Source organism: Medicago sativa, chromosome 4, assembly GCF_051527215.1.
Source record: "Medicago sativa cultivar Bolivia chromosome 4, Bolivia_mono, whole genome shotgun sequence".
Taxonomy (NCBI): Eukaryota; Viridiplantae; Streptophyta; class Magnoliopsida; order Fabales; family Fabaceae; genus Medicago; species Medicago sativa.
Window position 1 is genome coordinate 93,388,176 of NC_140752.1, and position 6,000 is coordinate 93,394,175.

Here is a 6,000-nt window from a genome sequence, read left to right on the forward strand (position 1 = left end):
TTGAAAAAATAAATGGTTTAGAAGATTTTGAGCTCAAGTTTTAGATGAAATAATTATTAGTCAAACAATATTTACTACCACACCACACGGTTGAACTTAGAACTATCAAAACTCTCTTCCCTTTGGAATCAAAGGGTTACTATCAACAAAAAAAAATTATATTTTTGGATTGGCAACAATCTTTTTTTTCTATCACTGATTGATTTGCAGAAAAAGGTAAATACAACCTTAAATGCTACAAATATAATTTGTTTATTTAATTTGTTTATGTAGGTAATCCCCCATACAAAAAAATTCATTACAATAAAATAATCTACTTTAATCATGTGGAACATTCTTCCGGGATGATCAATATGGCTCTTGTAAGGCTAGGCTATTAACAAGGTTTGTTGGTCTGTACCTGTTCAAAACCACACCGCAAAACCACACTGCTACAATCGCAATTATGCAATTGTAGCTCAACATATTTAGCATCACGTTTAAACTGCCGCAATATTTTTTTTTAGTGTCGTTACTAGGTATACTCGTACGTCCTCCCTTAGAAAAAAGTATACTCGTATTGTATGTTTTAAAATGAGTGTCGATCACTATAGTAAAAAAAATTGTTTTAAAATGAATGTTACTTTTATTTTTCAATGCAATATTAATTTTTCTTTTCAATTAATACTATGTACACTACTATCATAACATTATTTTTACTTTAGTGGAAAAAAAAATTAATAGTTAATAAGGGTAATTTGGTAAAAAAACTATTATTTTTCTTCTAACCATTGCATTTTTTAATGTGTAAAAACCTTAAACTAACATTTATTTTGAAATGGAGGGAGTATGATATAACCATTTATGAAGTGTATCTGACTATCATGATTAAAAATGTATCCGAATAACATAATATTTGCTTCATGATCGCATTATTCGACCGACGGTAGGTATGGACTCATAGGATCAAGAGATTTCTGAGAGGATTCTTAGTGGTCAGTGGATATCATGCGATGTTTGAATGTTTCCCTCAAAGTGTTGTATAAGAAGAAGCATTGTGATCTTCCCTGACTGGGATTGGTACTAGACTACTGGTTCTATTTTCCATGTCTTCTACCAGCTTGTTTTTTTTTTTTTTTTGAAGGATTCTACAAGCTTGCTAGAAACTATTCTTTTTTATGTAATCTCATATCTAGAGTAATATGATACTATAAGATAGGTCTAACTCCATCATTGTATTTTATTTTATTTTATTTTATCAAAGTTGTTCATACTAATTATATGAAATAATTTCCAAGATCATAATTGAAAGACTAGAATCATCGGTCATGGTGGTGATCACAAATATTTGAAGTCATGACCTGCTAAGTAACAACAATATAAGTGCTACAAGGGGAGTAATAACAATGGTATTTATGTTGGTAAAAAATGGTATTTATGCTACCTTAATTGGAATACTTGGCATCTGAATCTTAATTCATCATTGCTTGTTAATGCATCAACCCGGTGGTTCTCCTCTTGGTAAGTATGTTGAATAACCACTCCATGTCTAACAACCGCTCGATCTTCAACGAGAGACCTCCCACTTAGAGTGCCACACCACACACTCCTGAGTTAAGGACATGCACCATCATCATAGAATCCACATGCAACTCAATTCGTTGAAAACCAAGTCTTCTAGCATATCGTAAATCTACCCCACCCCCACAATTATGCAACATAGGCACTACAAATCCCCATACACTTTGTAAATCCACCCAACCATTCGCCATCACTTCCTCTCAAAACCCCTCCACACCCGGCCGGCTATCTCGCTCTCCTTACAAGAACCATATGACTGAGTTCAACCTAATCCAACCACTCGCAAGGGGCTTCCTTCCTATAATAACGGCCAGAAGACGACATTTTTAACCACTCTATTAGCCTTAACCGATGTAGCATAATCCTTCACATGTTGCATTTGATAAACATGATGGCTAAATCCTTCCTCATGCAACTATTTTTTTCTCCATGTGCTCAAACTATGACAATTTTAATAAGGGTCTCGCTAACAAGTGCCCTAAGGACACTCTTTAAGGATTCTTAATTAAGAAAAAGAAACTATTCATTGAAAAATTTTAATACTTCAATTTCCGATGTATTGAATGCCTAAGTTTCTATAAAAACTGACAATTAAACTTCTTAAAAAGTTTCTTTAGGACACTTGTTAGTATTTCCCTTTTAATAATTATAAATCCGACTTAAACAATTCATATTTTATTTATTATATATGACTATTGATATACACCCTCCGGTCACAAATATAAGCAAAAGTTCATGTTTTAGATACATTCAATAAATGATGTATGTTGTCTACAATAAAGACCACATACATTATTTATTGAATAAATCTAAAACATGAATTTTTGCTTATATTTGTGACCGAAGGGTGTACATGCAAACCAAGAAAATATTTATTACAATGAATTCATAATGCAAACCTACTAATATTAATAATACAAGACTTTCTGTTGGTGAACGTAAACAGGTTCTTTGTGCTTTACGTAAGTCGCATTTGAGACGTTTAAAAAATTCTAAAATTTCGAAGAATAAGGCAACTGTTAATGATTGTTCTTCTCAAAGTGAATCTCAAGCGTCCGTTAGCAATGATTGGACGAACTGGTTGGTTCTTCACGGTAACGACAAGACTTTGTCAGACGATGTTCGGGGGATTGGAAAGTTGGTGGGGCTGCATTTTGACGGTGATAAAAATAATAGATTTAATGTGTTGTCAGGGAGAGGGAGAAAAAAATCAGAGGGTGATGGGAAAGAGGGTTAGGCCGCGAGGCTGGTGTGAGGTGTGGGGGGTGGGTGGGTGTGGTGGTGTGTCGTGGTTGTGATGAAGATTATTTCTTGGAATGTCAGGGGGTTAGGTGGGTTTGAAAAAAGAAGGGAGGTGGGTCATTTGGTGAAGGAGAAGAAACCGTTCATTTTGTGTATTCAAGAAACTAAGTTGTCTGTGGTTGATAGGTTGGTGTGTAAGTCTTTATGGAATGAGCCTAACATTGATTATTCGTTTCTACCATCTATGGGTGCATCGGGAGGATTGGTGACTCTTTGGGATTGTTCGGAGGTGGAGGTTTGGGCATCTTTACAGTTTAAACATGTTTTAGGAATTAAAGGTCGATTTGTGAAGACTTGTGAGGAGTTCACTGTGTTGAATGTGTATGCTCCGTGTGATACTCTGCGTCAACAAAATCTTTGGCAAAATATTTCTTTACGGTTGACGAATTTATCTGATCATAATGTTTGTGTGTGTGGGGACTTTAATGCGGTCCTGAGTGTTGAAGAACGTAAAAGTGCTGGAAGTTATAGTTCGCAAGCAGGGTGCGGTTTTTTCAATCAATTCATTGAAGATCATGGTTTTGTGGATTTACCTCTTCGGGGACACAACTTTACTTGGTTTCAGGGAGATGGGAGGTCTATGAGCCGTATTGATCGTTTTCTGCTTTCGGAGAGATGGTGTTTGACGTGGCCTAATTGTTTTCAGCTGGCTTTATCAAGAGGGTTGTCAGATCATTGTCCTATTCAGCTGAGTATTGATGAGGAGAACTGGAGTCCTAGACCGGTGCGCATGTTAAAATGCTGGGAGAACTTTTCAGGTTACAAAGATTTTGTCCGTGAGAAGTGGAGTAGTTATAATTTGGAGGGTTGGGGTGGTTTTGTTTTGAAAGAAAAATTGAAGTTAATCAAAATGGATTTAAGAGATTGGCATCAACGTCATTCCAAGAATTTACCGAATAGGATCTCAGTCTTGAAGGACCGTATTTCCACTTTAGAATTGAAAAGTGAAACTGAGATGTTAGAGGATGAGGAGTTAGAGGAGCTTCATGGTCAGTCCGAAGAGTTATTTTCGTTATCTCGGATAAATTCTAGTATTTGTTGGCAACAGTCGTGGATGCAATGGTTAAGTGAAGGAGCTGCGAACACTAAGTTTTTTCACAGTATCATGTCTAGACGGAAACGCAAAAATGCTATTCAGTTCATTAGGGTGGATGGCGGCCTTGTTGAGGGGGTTGACAATATCCGATCGGCTGTGTTCTCTCATTTTTCTACTCATTTCCAGCCTTGCCATGGTAACAGACCGAGTATGGTAGATCTTAATTTTCAGTTGTTATCCAGTTGTCAAGGGGCTGGTCTGGTTAAACCTTTTTCGGTGGAGGAGGTGAAGGCTGCAATTTGGGAATGTGATAACTTCAAATGCCCGGGTCCTGACGGTATTTCTTTTGGTTTCATAAAAGATTTTTGGGAAATGTTGAAGGAAGATGTGATGCGTTTTTTGGTGGAGTTTCATAGAAATGGAAAATTGTCCAAAGGTATAAATAGTACATTCATAGCTCTTATTCCTAAGATTGACAATCCGCAGCGTCTGAACGACTTTCGTCCTATTTCTTTGGTGGGTAGTATGTATAAAATTTTAGCAAAGGTCCTAGCGAACAGGCTCAGAATGGTGATTGGTTCGTTAATTTTTGATTCTCAGTCGGCATTTATTAAAGGTAGGCAGATCCTTGATGGAATTTTGGTTGCTAATGAGGTTGTCGACGAAGCAAGAAAAGGCAAGAAAGAGTTGATCATGTTTAAGGTTGATTTTGAGAAAGCGTACGACTCCATTGATTGGAATTATTTGGAAGATGTGATGGTGAGAATGGGGTTTCCGACTCTTTGGCGAAAGTGGATTAAGGAGTGTATTGGGACAGCCACAACATCAATTTTGGTAAATGGGTCTCCAACTAATGAGTTTTCTTTGGGAAGAGGATTGAGGCAGGGGGATCCATTGTCGCCTTTTTTATTCCTTCTGGCTACGGAGGGGTTGAATGTTCTAATGGAATCCTTGTCTTTCAATAATTTGTTTCATGGTTACAAGGTAGGGTCGAATGATTCGGTAGTGGTTTCTCACCTTCAGTTTGCGGATGATACTCTAATATTGGGTGAAAAATCATGGGCGAATATTCGTGCTATGCGAGCTGTGCTTCTCCTATTTCAAGATTTGTCTGGTCTAAAGGTGAATTTCACGAAGAGCCTTTTAGTTGGGGTAAATGTCCCTGGTTCGTGGCTAGCTGAAGCAGCTATGGTGTTGAATTGTAAGGTAGGTTCAATTCCGTTTATGTATCTTAGTTTGCCTATCGGGGGTAATGCTCGTCGGTTGGCTTTTTGGAATCCTCTCATTGAGCGTATAACTGCTAGACTGTCTGCTTGGAGTTCGGATTTTTTGTCCTTCGGTGGTCGTTTGGTTTTGTTGAAGTCTGTCCTATCGTCGCTGCCTGTCTAGGCCCTTTCCTTCTTCAAGGCTCCGTCAGGTATTGTTTCCTCTATCGAATCTATTTTTAATAAAAAAAATTTTTTTGGGGGGGGGGGGGGGGGGAGTGTAGACCACAGGAAAATATCTTGGATTGATTGGCAAACTATTTGTCGGAGTCAGGAGGTTGGTGGTTTTGGGGTAAGGAGAATTAGGGATTTTAATAGAGCTCTGTTAGGGAAGTGGTGCTGGAGGTTATTAGTGGAGAAGGATAGGTTATGCTTTAGGGTGTTGGCAGCGAGGTACGGGGTGGAGGGGGGACGTTTGACTGATGGTGGCCGAGAGGCTTCTAGTTGGTGGAGGGATATCTCCACTTTGAGGGAGGAGGAATGGTTTCATAATAATGTTCATCAGGTTGTGGGAGATGGTAAAAATACTTTCTTTTGGACGGATGTGTGGGTAGGGGGAATGTCTTTAAGGGACAGATTTTCTAGATTATTTGATCTTTCATTATTGAAGGAGGAGTCTGTTTTTGGTATGCATTTTTTAGGGTGGGGGATTGAGGGTGGTGCGTGGCGGTGGAGGCGAAGATTGTTTGCTTGGGAAGAGGAGCTAGTGGGGGATCTTAGGCTTTTACTTCATAATGTTTCCTTGTAGGTAGATAGGGTCGATAAATGGTTGTGGCGGTTGGAAACATCTTCTGTGTATTCGGTTCGTAGTGCTTATAAATTGTTGCCAGCTTCTAC